We start from the raw sequence: 13,870 nt of genomic DNA on the forward strand, positions 1-13,870 counted from the left end.
GTTCGCGGCCAGAGGACCGGCGTTTCAAACTAGATATAAAAGCGATATCGATGCGATTGTTCAACGGCGCGTTTTCGAGACGGTGCTTCAGTACTATCAACGATGGCGTCGCGGCGAAACAAGTGTGTACGGGAATAAAAGAAATTGGATCGCAATGTTTAAGAAATCTTCCTCGAAACGTCCCGCACCTCAGTTCGCGTCCTGCTGTTTGTCGACATCATAATCAAGGAGGATTCGCGGCGCTTCACGACGGTCCGAGGCATGAACATGCAATTAATTACTCTGCTCTACATGCCATCGCAAAAAGATATGAGAGCCTTGGAGACGGCGGCGCTGAAATTGCGAGAGGGATGACGCTCGGCGCTTATCGTCCTCCTCTCTTCCCTTAAAGGGTTTCAACCCCTTTTTCCTTCCCCCTGCGCTACCGCCGGTCTTGCCTTTGCTTTCTCCGCCTCCTTTGCGAGCTCGCACCGCGTTAGAGAGTCAGAACGGATATGAAGTACCTCGACACGGTACGCGAACGGAGAGAAAGAAAGAGGCAGAGAGAGAGAGGAAAAGAAAAAGAGAGAGACACGCCAGAAGAAGGAACCAAGGGTAAAGGGATAAAAAAAGCAGGCGACCGCGCCGCGCGGGACGAAGACTCTGAGGAAAAGGGGGAGCGAATAAAGGAACAGGAACGAGGACACGAGGAGAGAAGATTCTCCGTTGCGGGGTGGCGACGGTTGGATTTCATTTCGTCTTGTCGCTTTGATGTCCCTGATGCGTGCCGCTGGCCCGCTTCTGCCTTTTTAACAAACTCATCTCCTCGGCGACCCTTAATCTCCGCCCTTCGGCATGTTCTGGTACCCATCTTTATTTCTCTGCCGCTCCTTCTCTCTCTCTCTCTTCTCGCCGCGCTCGTCTATTTAACCGTGCGCATGTGTGTGAGATATGTAGGTACGTGAGCCGTTGAAGATCGACGCTTCCCTTCGGAAGCTGCGAACACGGAAAGTCTGAAAATGGCGACGGTTACGCGCCATTTCTACGGCCGCGAAAACCGCAAACGTCGCTTATATTTCTCGCTGCTCATCAAAACTATCCACAATCAAAGCAAAGAGTATTACGAAATAATTGACGTTGGATACATCATACACTTCCAGAAAATGGTCTATCTTCAAGCACGTAATTACCGATCTCCTCGGTAACTGGTCATCCTTGAGGATGCTCGCAGTTGGCCCGATGTCACTCGTTCGAAAGAACATCATTATAAGACTTTATTATTTTGCGACGATCAACATCCTTCCAGTCGAAGCGACGTTCATGGCAAGGGCTGGCTTCCGCGTCCCGAACCCATGAAAATTAAGTGGTCCCCCTCGTCAGGAAACCCCACCCCTCGCGGCCAACAATCGCCGTAGGTCGTCGCGGCTCGTCGACGATCATTTACGCGACGAGAGGGGGATGAACGCGAGAAGTTCGGCACGACGCGATTATGTCGCGGAACGACGTCGTCCGTGGACATAAGTCATATACTATAGGGGAGGAGGAAAAGTGTTATGCAAAGGGGTGACCGAAGGGGTGCAATGAACACGCGGGCGGGAATGTGGGATCGCGATGACGTGATGAAGAAAAGGGAGAAGCGGGGGCCCGCCTCGATCCTGTGGGAGCGGCCGCGTGTTGCTCGTGCTATCAGCACGTTATTAGCATTGAGGTGAGACCGTTTTCTAGGACCATCGATACGAGACGCCAAGGGGTGGACCGGTCAAGGGGTTGGCGTAACCGAGGGTGGTCGTGAAGCGAGGCGAAAGGGGGTTTTTAGTTTGGCGTGGCTGATGCGTGGCCGCTTCTGCACGCAACGGGGGGCCTTGTTAGGGCGAGGAACGATGATGGCACGCACGCACCCGCGCTCCCCAGGGTCTCTTTCTCGTCCTCCGACAATGGTTATGGCCTCACGGTCGTTACCGCGTTACAACCATCCTCGGATTCGATGTTTCGTAACGCTCGCGCCGACCGCGCCGGAAATGGCCACAGCCCCGTTCCTAGCGATTATCTATACGCATCTAAAGACGTTATATTCTCGTTATATTCTACGGGATCTAAGGAGATCACCTCTCCGTGGTCGTTACGTGCTTTAACAAAACCCGATGTCCTGTGAAAAGAACGCGACGGAACGCGTGTTGGTTTCTTGTGTTATTTCTTTAACTTGCAATTATACTGCTCTCGATTACTCCAAATCGAGTTTGTCAGCGACGAAACTGACCGCTGGCTAACTTTGCGCCTCCGCAAATCTTTTCAGCTTCTTCTGTGTACGCGCGCTCGTAATCGCGGGATAACGTCTGTTTTACAGCGTTAAATTCGAGTCCGCGCGTGGAATAGCGATTGATAGAAACGCGGGTGGGGAACGAGGTATAGGCGTCTCTACATGCTCCCTAAATCAAAAAAATTCAATCCCCTCGAAAACACAGGTCCGACAATACTGGCGAGCGGGCCGGGTATCCGGTATTTCGCGGAGCTGCCATGGACCGACATCAATCCGGGTTATACGTGCTCGTAACGCGTCTACGTATCATCCGACGGCGCGCACACGCACGCTACGAACACTCGATAACCCAAATAACGAGTTTGCAGGAAACAGAGAGCAAACGGAGAATTGCCTTATCCCGCGGTGTACAGAACACGCGACGGCAATGTGAAGAGACCCGTATGCAGAATTCATCTCAACTATACAATCGCGTGCAGCGTAATCCCGAGTAAATGGCGACGACGAGATCCTAAACACAAATGCAGAAGTAATCCTTAACAATTCATACGCGATTTTTCCCGAGGATGAAGAAGATACAAGAAATAGAATCGATCTTCATCTTCTTGCTTGGTAAAGTCTACGAGGATCTTTCTCGCTGTAATACCTATCCGCGACCGGATCTTCCAATCTCGCGCCACCCTTCACGTCCCCGAATACATACGCGTTAGCCGTAAACTCGTATGTATCCATGTAGCTGCGAGATCCGCAGGGACGAGATATCGGCACCTGGTCCATCCGTCCGTCTCGCGCGGATCTCCGGACCTCTCTCTCGCTCTCTCTGTCTCGCGCGCGAAGAGGATCTATCGGAAGGGATCGGGAGGATTGTGCGCGAGGAAACGCGACGTCGGTCAGTGGATTCGGTCGGTATGTAGGCAGACACGGGCACAGTAGCGGGTTCGTGGACGGCCGGGTTTCCCATCTCTCACTCTCACTCTCTCTCTCTCTTTCTCTCTCTGCCTGTTAGGCCGTTTGGCTGCCTTGCTGCCTGACTGGCGGGATGGCTGGCTATCGAGCGACGCCGATGCAATTCCAATTCCTGGCTGTCAGCGGCAGAGCTGCGGGAGACGCGTCCATTCGTGATCAGCCTCCCGTGAAATCCCGTGCCTCCTCTCATCCCCCCGCCCGCCCCCTTTCCACGGCTCACCCCGAAACGAAACCCAGTCTCGCGTTCTCGCTCCCTCTCAGTATAAGTCTATCTCTCTTGCTCGTTGTCTCTCTCTGTCTCTCTCTGCAGGCTTTCTCGCTCTCTGCTCTTCCAATTCCCGCCAACCCCATGTCTTCCTCTCGCTCTGATCCCCGTCAACCGCCTCCAACCTCCCGCCCGCCATCCGCGTTTCCCGTCGAACATCGAGCTCCCTTTCGCCCTCTCTTCGCCCCGTCCTCCTACCTCTCTTACCAGCCGTTTCCACTGTGTTAATGCGTCAAATGCGTAGCCCTCTCGCGACTTCGAGTTTCACCGATCTCTCCCTGCCGCTCTCCCTCGGATTCAGAGGCTCGGAGATGTATTGGAGATGAACTCCGCTCTCTCGAATTAGGCCGCAGGCTGTCACTGAATTTGCAACGAGCTGAACTTGCAACACTGGTGAAGTTCAGCTTACGTGGATTGTATGAAAGATGTAAGATCTTTGATCCCAACTGACCATTACCCGCTTAGACATTTGGCCGTTACACATAACTGCGTTCGAAGTAAAAAATCCCATGTAAATTTCCGTCCCTCGTGCGTCGCTTTATAAAAATACGGTGACAAGAGTGTGCGCGATGGCAGAGAAACAGCGTCGGGAATTTATCAGGGCGCGCGTTGGAATTTATTCGTCGCGCAACGGTGCCCTATATAAACTGGCTGACCGAGGGAGATCGGATCGCGAATCGGCAGACGGAGGATCCACCGGGATAGAGACAAATGCCAGCCACCGTACATGTATACCGCGGGAAAAACATACAGCGCATGTACACGATTCCTCGACGTGTTGCATCGTACCTACGTTCATGTGACGACGATATACTTCGTCGTCGCTGGATTCTTCTCGCAGAGGCGCGTATGGACGGGCAAGGGGTGGGCGGAAGGAGGGAGAAAAGTTCGGTCTACGAGGAAAAGTAAGACAAGAAATACTGCGACGAGAGAAGACCTCGGGGTAACGGGAGGAGGCCGGGGTGAAGTGCTGTTGGAAGATGATGGAAGCCGGAGAAAGAGAGAAGCCTCCGCCGCCACCGCCTTCTCCTCTCCACCCCCTCCTGACACACAACACAATCCGGCGGCTTCGTCTGCTTCGATGGATTTTAAAAGATCTCCCCGAGATTATTACTTTTTCCTTTTCTTTCATTTTCATTCTTCTATTATTATTTCAGGGAGGAGCGAGGAGCGGATGGGTACGCGCGAGCGCGCGGGAGTGTGCGTTCACCACGTGTGTGAGGCGCCTGTGTGCCTGTGTGTATATGTGTGCATATATACGTGTGCACGTACGATGATACCTACGTGTACGTGTACGCCTCGTCCCAGGTTGAGCTAGGCCGGGCTTGGGTTGGGTTGGATGCGTGGAAACCATGGACGACTTTGGGTAGGCTCGTTGGTTTCCCGCCGCGACTATCGGCGCGTATTGAAGCTCATCGTCACGGAAGTAACGTCGGGACAACGGCAGCGGCCTGAACGGGAGTGACGACAGAGACGAGGAGAGCCGAGCGACAAAAAGAGAACGGGATAACGGGGTGATAACGGGGGAGAACGAGAAAAAGAGAGAGAGAGAGAGACTGGACGATCGGAGAGGGATGGCTCTAAAGCGAGAGAGACCGCACCAGATGTTGCCGCTCTCGCCGCGCTCGCGTGTCTTTACTTCTGTTTTATGCCGATGCACCTCGGCTTTTTCCGCCCTTGCGTCAACGCAAGGGGGTTGCCGCAGGTGACAGGGCTTGCGATAATATGTAAAAGTTGATCTCGATGAGTAATAGACCAGAGGGAAAGTGTGAGGGAGAGAGAGAGAGAGAGAGAGAGAGAGAGAGAGAGAGAGAGAGAGAGAGAGAGAGAAAGAGCTTCACGGTAACTCCAAGAATTAAAGGCGTTCGTTACGGAGTTGTCGTGTGGCGCATTAATTGGCACGTAATTACACCTGGAAGTGCTAACTGCGAGGACAAGCGAACGGGGGAAGCGTGACTTGCATTTGTGACTGAATTTTGAATCGTGAGCGTGAGCAAGAGAGAAAGAGAGGAAGAAACACTGTACCGATACTGCGGGTCCGTTGAAAGCATGCGTTTACCGTTCTGCATGTTTTTTATCAAGAAGGTATATTATAGATATAATATAAGCGGAAGAGAGGTATCCCGCGTTACAAACACGAAAGGGCACCGCTCAGCCGAACCCTTAGCCGATCTCACGCGCGCTGCAATATATGGGCCCCAAGAAACCAGACCACAAAAGCAAAAGCCGAATGCTATTATTAACTCCGAGCGATTTCTTACAATGGCGGATTTAGTAAGGGTTGTCCCATTACGTACAGTTCATCTCATCTTGCTCGGGGTAAGCAGGTAAGTACACAGGTGTGGAGGCATCGGGAAGTTAAATCCGACGGTGAGGTAAGAAGGGTACGGTTCATTCTGTAACAATCGAGAGAGACACCTTTGTGTTACCGGCACGTAAATAGTAAGTAGGTGGATCAATATTATCAGCGCGCGGCACGTCTTTTATTATCGTCGTTGGCATCGATGGTATTTTGCACCGCGCGCGCGGAGGCACATTTAAAATTGCCGGCGCTATTATTAACGGTGTATTTCAACGTGAGGCGTCATAATCACCGTTAACCGCCACTAATAGTTGTGAATGGGTGCCGGTTATCGCGACCGGAAGCACGCGTTAGCGCTTGGAAAAAAGCGGCACGCGTGCACCGTCTTTATTTAAAGCATTGCATCACACTGAGCTCGCTTGATTCGCTTGATTCGTCAATCTCACTCGCTCGCGACGAGCATCTAAATCGAGATAATAAATTTTTAGACCAAAAGGGAAAGAAAGCAAAAAAAACGTTAAAGTATCAATCTTGCCTGGAACGTCGCATCGACATCGCGATATTTATAACTTGAGTACGCGTGCGATATCAGATGTCAATCGCGAATTCGAGAAATGTGAGGGAATTTATTAGCTCAAGTTGATTAAAAATAAATTCAGAATTACGCGAAAGTCAGCTGCGTTTTCCAACGGATTTCATGGTATCACCTAAAAAGCCGGCGGTTTGTACCGGCGCGTCCAGGCGATTCCGAGAGACAGAATCTCCTGGTGGTGCTCCGTGTTCCGTACAGCCTTCCGTATGTTGCACAGAGGCATTGTCGTCCGTGACACTTCCATGCCCAAAGTCTCGGGAGAGACGGATTGCCGCGAGCAATTCCCGATGCACATCCATTCCGCGCTCACGTCCCGCGGCGTACCGGGCCGCAAAATCGACGGATATCCTACGGCGAGGACTCAATCGAGTTTCGATAGTAGCGTGATTTGAAAGGAATCGGTCCGGAAGGCTGTTACACGTCTTAAAGAGTAACGTGTACAGATGGAGCTCGAGGACAGCACGCGATTAATCGATGTTGAAATCGCTGAAAAAATACAACCGCGGAGAATACGAAACGTATGTGCCAGTTTTTAAAAATTGGAAAAAATATGTCCTCAACAATGCGACCACTATCATAGTCAATAGGTTGCTCTCAGCACCGAATTCAAATCGCATTCCAGTCCGCGAATGATCCCCAGAGTGACAAGCGCACGAGGTGTCAGATCCACAGATTGTCTCCTAAATGTTCGTCGTGAACTGTCATTGACCCTCGTGCCTGACAGTGGCACGATTGCCAGCTGAGGCACTCACTGGATGTTCCGTTGGCATTCGAGAGCTGACGTCGATGAAGAGAATAACGCGTCTCCAAGAGCTGCGGACTGGCGTGTCCTGTGCCGTTCGCGCACCGTTCTCCATTACACCGACAATTCCTCTCGCGTGTTCACGCATACACGTCCACACATATGTGCTCTTTAAGGGAGGGAGGTCAAGCAGGACCTCCGGCGCGCCGGTCGGCTCTCGGGGTGTACGTCCCGCGGAACCTACGATACATCATTTTCGGCTGGGATGATCTTACGGTAGATTTACCATTTGTACAGTTTATGGGCGTCGGTCTGGGCCATAAACTTGGTTGGCAATGACGGCGACCCGCGCCACCGCCGACGACTAAGTTAGGTAAGCCCGGACGGTGGCTCGTGACGCGGTGGTAGTTTCAGAGGGGCAAAATCTCGGGGCGAGCAGTGCGGGGATCGGGAATCCTACGATATTTGTATCCGCATTTAGGTGGAGGCGAAAGTGCCGTCGACATATTGGCCATTTCTGATTCGTTGGAGAACATCAATATTATAGTTTGTGCTCGCGAGAGAGAGAGAGAGAGAGAGAGAGAGAGAGAGAGAGAGAGAGAGAGAGAGAGAAATTGGAACCATTAGCAAACACGTTAGCAAAGGAGAAATAAAGGTGTAAGAAACGTAGAATATTTATCGATAAAATATTCTATTAATATTACTACATAGTTGCACGGAGATAAAACTTTTACATTAGACTTTTACATTACTTCCACGCTCAAATTAAAGCTCAAACAAAAAGTGTCTATTTCGCTGTGCTAATCTGGGATATCTTTAGGAGCAAATATATCTTTCAGTGTTTCGTGTGTCATATTAAAGGGAAATCACGTAAAAACCGGCCGCTCGTGCAAACCCGAATTACCACGCATCGCGTGCGTATCGGAATCGCGCCACCACCGTCGAGCTCGTTACGGGAACGCGCAAAATCCTTTTTGCGCCCCGTCGTCCGTTCGCGCGTTTGACCCGCTTCGAGAGATTCCACAATAGGACGAGTGACGAACACGGCGTATGCGGGATCGAGATATCGTGTGTGTCCTACAGGGTGATCTCCCTACCGTCACACAAACGGAACAACGTGTGGTGAAGCGACCGACACACAGCGGCTGCAGAATCGGCGAACACCACTTCGATCAGAAGCCGAATGGAAATTAAATGCGCGGTCGACCGTTATGCTGATTGATTTGTATTCTGCGATCTGCTGGCACGGCGAGGAAGTGTGCTAAACTGTGGGATTTATGTTCTCTCCTAATTGCATCGCTCTTCCCTTCCCCGTTCCGACCGAACCCATATCTCGCCCGCGTTACCGCTCCGCCACCCTGCACCCACTAAAGCTAACATCCTTGCTGGACTAATTCGGCATTAATGTGAAATGATGTTTTGGGGAAGTGCAGATTGCATGCTAAAGAACTTGTATTTGATCAAGATATCCGTTAAAGTAATGGAGATGCGTTTAGTAACAGAAACATGTTTTGAAAATAACCTGATGAATAGTGATGGTAAAAATGAATAATATTTCCGCGCAATGCGGATTTTATAGGGTATTCGATTAAAATCTCTTGCAACTGCAAAGCACTATAAATGTTAAAACGTATTTTAAACGTATGTTAAAATGAATGTTGAAATGTAATTTGTTAAGTAAAGTATATATGTATTGATAGACGTTATTACAAAAACAGCAATACTATAATTACGAAATCGATAATCGTATCTGCACTCATAATTAAACAATTGATTTTGATAGTACATACAATGCAAAATTTTCCTTTTGTTTAAATATGTAAAATCGAACGATATACGGATTTATGTGGACGGAGCGTGTACAATATCGACATCTCTCGGTATTACGAAAAAGTAGATGGTGTTTTATTGATCTACACGAAAAAGATTTCTTGTAACTTCTTAAATATTTAATCAATAAATAAGTTATTCATTTGATATTATATTAATGCATAAATATATAAATATATAAAGTGTTACATTTTTATGTATCTTCTTTTACCACTTATCAATGTATATCATAATGCCATTTACGTATTATCATACCATATATTATAAATCATTTTACATTTTAAAAGATATTATTTATTGTTTAAAACTAGGTAGAGAGAAAGAAAGTATTTGATTAAAAATGATTAATTTCATTAATTTACTGACGGTCAGTAATATTTAGTTTACTTATGATTGATGCGATGACACCGATGATCAATACTGTCGTGCATTTTATAAAATTTATTAAGGAATTTCGAGAAATCATGAGTTTTCATCGGAAACGCTCTTTTCATCTTACTAATAAAATCATGCTGCATAAAATGAAAAGCTTCTGATTCACTGTTGATCACAGGCGATATACTATGAGAGGAATCCAGAGTCGTCTGCTTTACCATTGCTTTTTATCCATACTAATCATTTTATCAGCTGCGTAAAATTATAAATTTTTTTCAGAATTGAAATTTATATTTAAATGCAGCCTAGTACTCTCATTTATATCACAAGAAAAAAACAGTTCTCAAATAACATCTCATTGTGAGCTGTTTATATTGTTAATTGGCATATTGCCTAGAATTCTCTGCTATTGAAAATACCGTAAACTCCGAAATGAAAAAGTTCCTATCCGTTAGAAATTTTTCTTTTCCGAGAAGTCCTGAGTTGTTGATATCATTATTTTTTATATTGCCTAGAGTTCTCTGCTATTGAAAATACCGTAAATTCAGAAATGAAAAAGTTCTAGCCCTTAGAAAGTTTTTCTTTTTCCGAGCAGTTCTGAGCTGTTTATATTGTTAATTGGCATATTGCCTAGAGTTCTCTGCTATTGGAAATACCGTAAACTCAGAAATGAAAAAGTTCCACCACTAGAAATTTTTTCTTTTTCCGAGGAGTTCTGAGTTGATGATATCATTATTTTTTATATTGCCTGGAGTTCTCTGCTATTGAAAATACCGTAAACTCAGAAATGAAAAAGTTCTAGCCCTTAGAACTTTTTTCTTTTTCCAAGCAGTTCTGAGCTGTTTATATTGTTAATTGGCATATTGCCTAGAGTTCTCGACTATTGAAAATCCTTCAGACCCATTAATGAAAAAGTTCTAGCCATTGAAAATGTTTTCTTTTTCCGAGCTGTTCTGGCATGATAATATTATTAATTGGCATATTGCCTAGAGTTCTCGACCATTGAAAATCCTTTAAATACACAAATGAAAAAGTTCTAGCCGTTGAAAATGTTTTTTTTTCCGAGCAGTTCTGGCATGATAATATTATTAATTGGCATATTGCCTAGAGTTCTCTGCTATTGACAATACCGTAAATTCAGAAATGAAAAAGTTCTCGAGTTTAAAATTTTTGTTTTCTCAGACGAGTTCTGAGTTGGTGATATCATTATTTTTTATATTGCCTAGAGTTCTCTGCTATTGAAAATACCGTAAACTCAGAAATGAAAAAGTTCTAGTCTCTAGAAATTTTTTCTTTTTCCGAGGAGCGCCAAGCATTTTGCAGAAATACTTATTTGTATTGCAATAATTCTTCCGCATTTGTAGTCGATATCATGTACATATGTATATATGCATGTCTGTATGTAGTATAGAAATAATAATGAAGTAATAGATTTTCTGATTTGCATAAATACTCATTTTCATAGTTGGCGCAATTTATTGATATCAGTAATTTTGTAGAATTTTTTTTCGTTCGCGTATACTTGGCGCTTTTTTGTACCTTTTTTTAAAAAGGTAATTTTGTTGTGATTTAGATACACGCACAGAGTTTTTATAATTTATCGCGTTTGTCTAACGTCGCTAATATATCAATAATATATTAATGTTGCCGGTAATGTTGACCACGACATTTCGCGATGAAGTCGGTAGTCACATCAGCATCCCCTTAAACTCAATGGGTACGAAGGATAGTCATGAGATACGATGAGTACGGTGGACGTTTGTACCAGCGCTCGACGACTAACCATCGCTCAAACACTGCGTTACCGTTTGAGAATATCTACCCCATGTTACCCTGAATTCCCTGCAGCTGGTTGCTGCAATTAAAGCTTGCCTTTCTGATCGTACAGCAGGAGCTGACGAAAAGAGCTGACATTAATGCTCCCAGGTATTATAGGACATAAAATATTGTAACAATCACATTTTCCTGAGAGCTATTAATTAATTAATTAAACATAATAGATGTTTAATTCACAGTATTCAGTTCTTTTTTCCTTATCCATCCATTATCTGTTTCCTTCCACCTCACGTACGTGCTCTTTAGCTCCTAGAGTTCGCGTAACGTACGCGGAGAAGATGGTAACTCAAAGATCGTGGAGAGTGATACTAAATGCTTAACGAAGAAAGCGCAGCATCAAGAATGTCGATTTACGAATCCGCTGCCACGTTCAGTCGTACGTAACGCGGCATATTTGTATAAAGATGGTACCGAGTGTGGATCGCGGGGGTGAGAGAGGACCGGTGAATCTTGCATACCAATGAGACTACTCAGACAACCCCTTTCCCCCCTACCACCCTAATCAGGATGCAGTCCTTGACGCGCGATGCACCCCCTCTATCCCAGAGATACTCTCGCCGGAGAGCCACCGGGGCTTTGCTTCGCTGCCAGGGTTGCGGCTGAGGCGCGCATTGGATCCGACCCGGTTACGGGGTGGAGGAGGAGAAGATGGAGATGGGGTTGGAGGTGGTGACGCAACAGGGGCTGGCGAAACCGGGATCTTACGTACATCCAAGACGGCGGTGGGTGCTACGAGGTGTTACATTCCGTCCGAGATTTTCAAATTACCGGATTATGCCGGGGAAAATGGCTGGCGCAGCAGCTATCTAAGGCGCTTAACGTCGTCGACACCGGGTCGCATAGTTTTAAGTGACGATCATCCCTAACGTCTCCCTTCCGCTGCATCGCGCGTCCAAGTGGACGACGGTGAATGAAGTTCGAGATTTAGCGGCTTCTTGCGCCGACAGCCTGACGAACGATGCTCCACTGGGCATTAATGACCGCTTCCCGTTAGCTAGATAACCATTTCCGCGGACGTACCAATTAATTAGAATCGTTATGTAATATGTATCATACGTCCGAAGCTTGAGCAATAACTTGCGTTATTCGTGTCGTTATTCATGTCGATAGAAAGAGAGACAGAGCTTAATCGAGCTTAGGGGATTTTCATTAGAATTACTGATGAGAAAATGTGTTCTCAATTTGACTGACGCGATGCAAAATATCGTATTTTGCGCGATTTATTGTGTTTATTACTTTTGCGGGAGCATGCTTTTTGCCAAATGACATAGTCCACAAACCGACTGCGTTATTACGAGAGATCGTTACGTGTCTAAAAGCACTGTCTCAATTTGATGTAACTGCAGTGTTTTACCGCGTCGTGTTGGTCTCTCATTTATTCTGATAAAAACCTCATCTTTCTTACTATCGGTAACAGTATTTGCGTAACAGTCATTAAAGCGGAACATATTTGCAACGATCGTGAAATAATGTATCACGAAAAAAGCAACTGTCATCGCGCGTTACGCGTTACGGCACATTGTTCAAATTTGTTTCAAGTGTACGCATTCGTGCGTGCATAGCGCGCTATCCGTTACGCAACCGAACACGGAAGAAACGCTAAACGCGATTGGAACAATTGTTTTCCGTTGTAATGATCTGAAAACCGAGCAATTTATCTGACAGCATTGTGGATGCTGATCGCGAAAAAAACAGAATATATCCGCGCAAACGCTTTTATTACGTCCAACACTAAACCGTCCCGTACGATCGAGTAATAATTATTACTGGAAATCTCACACGGCGAAAGGGACGAGAGGGTGAGAGAGGAATCATTAATACATCGCGTAGTGATAACGATCCCAAACTAATTGCTTCCCTGGTATTACATTTCATGTCGTTACGTTAAATATTAGCACGGATCAAAATGCAGAAATGCATGCGTCAAGTTAAAACCAATAAAATGCAGATGCAGTTTCCACGTTATATTCTCGACATTGAAACTCCGAATATAACGGTTCGCGCATCATATTTTAAAATAAATTCGACACATGATGGTTTACGAAGTCCACATCATACTGATGAAAGTACTTCCATAATGGTTTCTCTCATCGAAATAACGGAATAATACAAGAAAATTCTAACGAAATTTTTACTTTGTTACTTATATTTTAACGTAACAATTAACAAGAGAGGACAACATACTAGAGCCCGTTATGTCAGATTCCACTAGCAATCATCGGTGACTTGGTTTCACGGTTTTTACGATCACGATCGTGGAAAGCGCAAGATCACTCGTGCGTACAGATAATAGGACTTACAACGGACGATCGACGATTCGGCTTGACGCGATACGCAATCTTTCAATCGCCATCGTTGGCAAGCCCAATCGTTTGACTTCTTTGATGACGCCTTTTGCAAAGCAGCGGTTTAATTACATAATCATCGATTGTTTCTCAGTCCGCAGTAAAACAAGGATTGGTCACCGCCAACCCGTTTAAAATACTGGACAGACGTCCGCGGAAGACGTCGTTACGAAATTAACGGGGCACGAGCCAAATTGCTTGTTTGCGCGATTGGCCACAGCGACGACAGCAAGATCGATGTACGCGCGACACGTCGATTGAAATTTCTGTCCGAGGGATTATCCGGCGCGAGAAAGTGGGAGCAATATAAAAGATCCGACAGGACGGATCGAGCGAGCAGGGCATCATCGAGACCGACGTGATTAAACTAATCCCACGGAG

This window comes from Ooceraea biroi, chromosome 1 (genome assembly GCF_003672135.1).
Source record: "Ooceraea biroi isolate clonal line C1 chromosome 1, Obir_v5.4, whole genome shotgun sequence".
Lineage (NCBI taxonomy): Eukaryota > Metazoa > Arthropoda > Insecta > Hymenoptera > Formicidae > Ooceraea > Ooceraea biroi.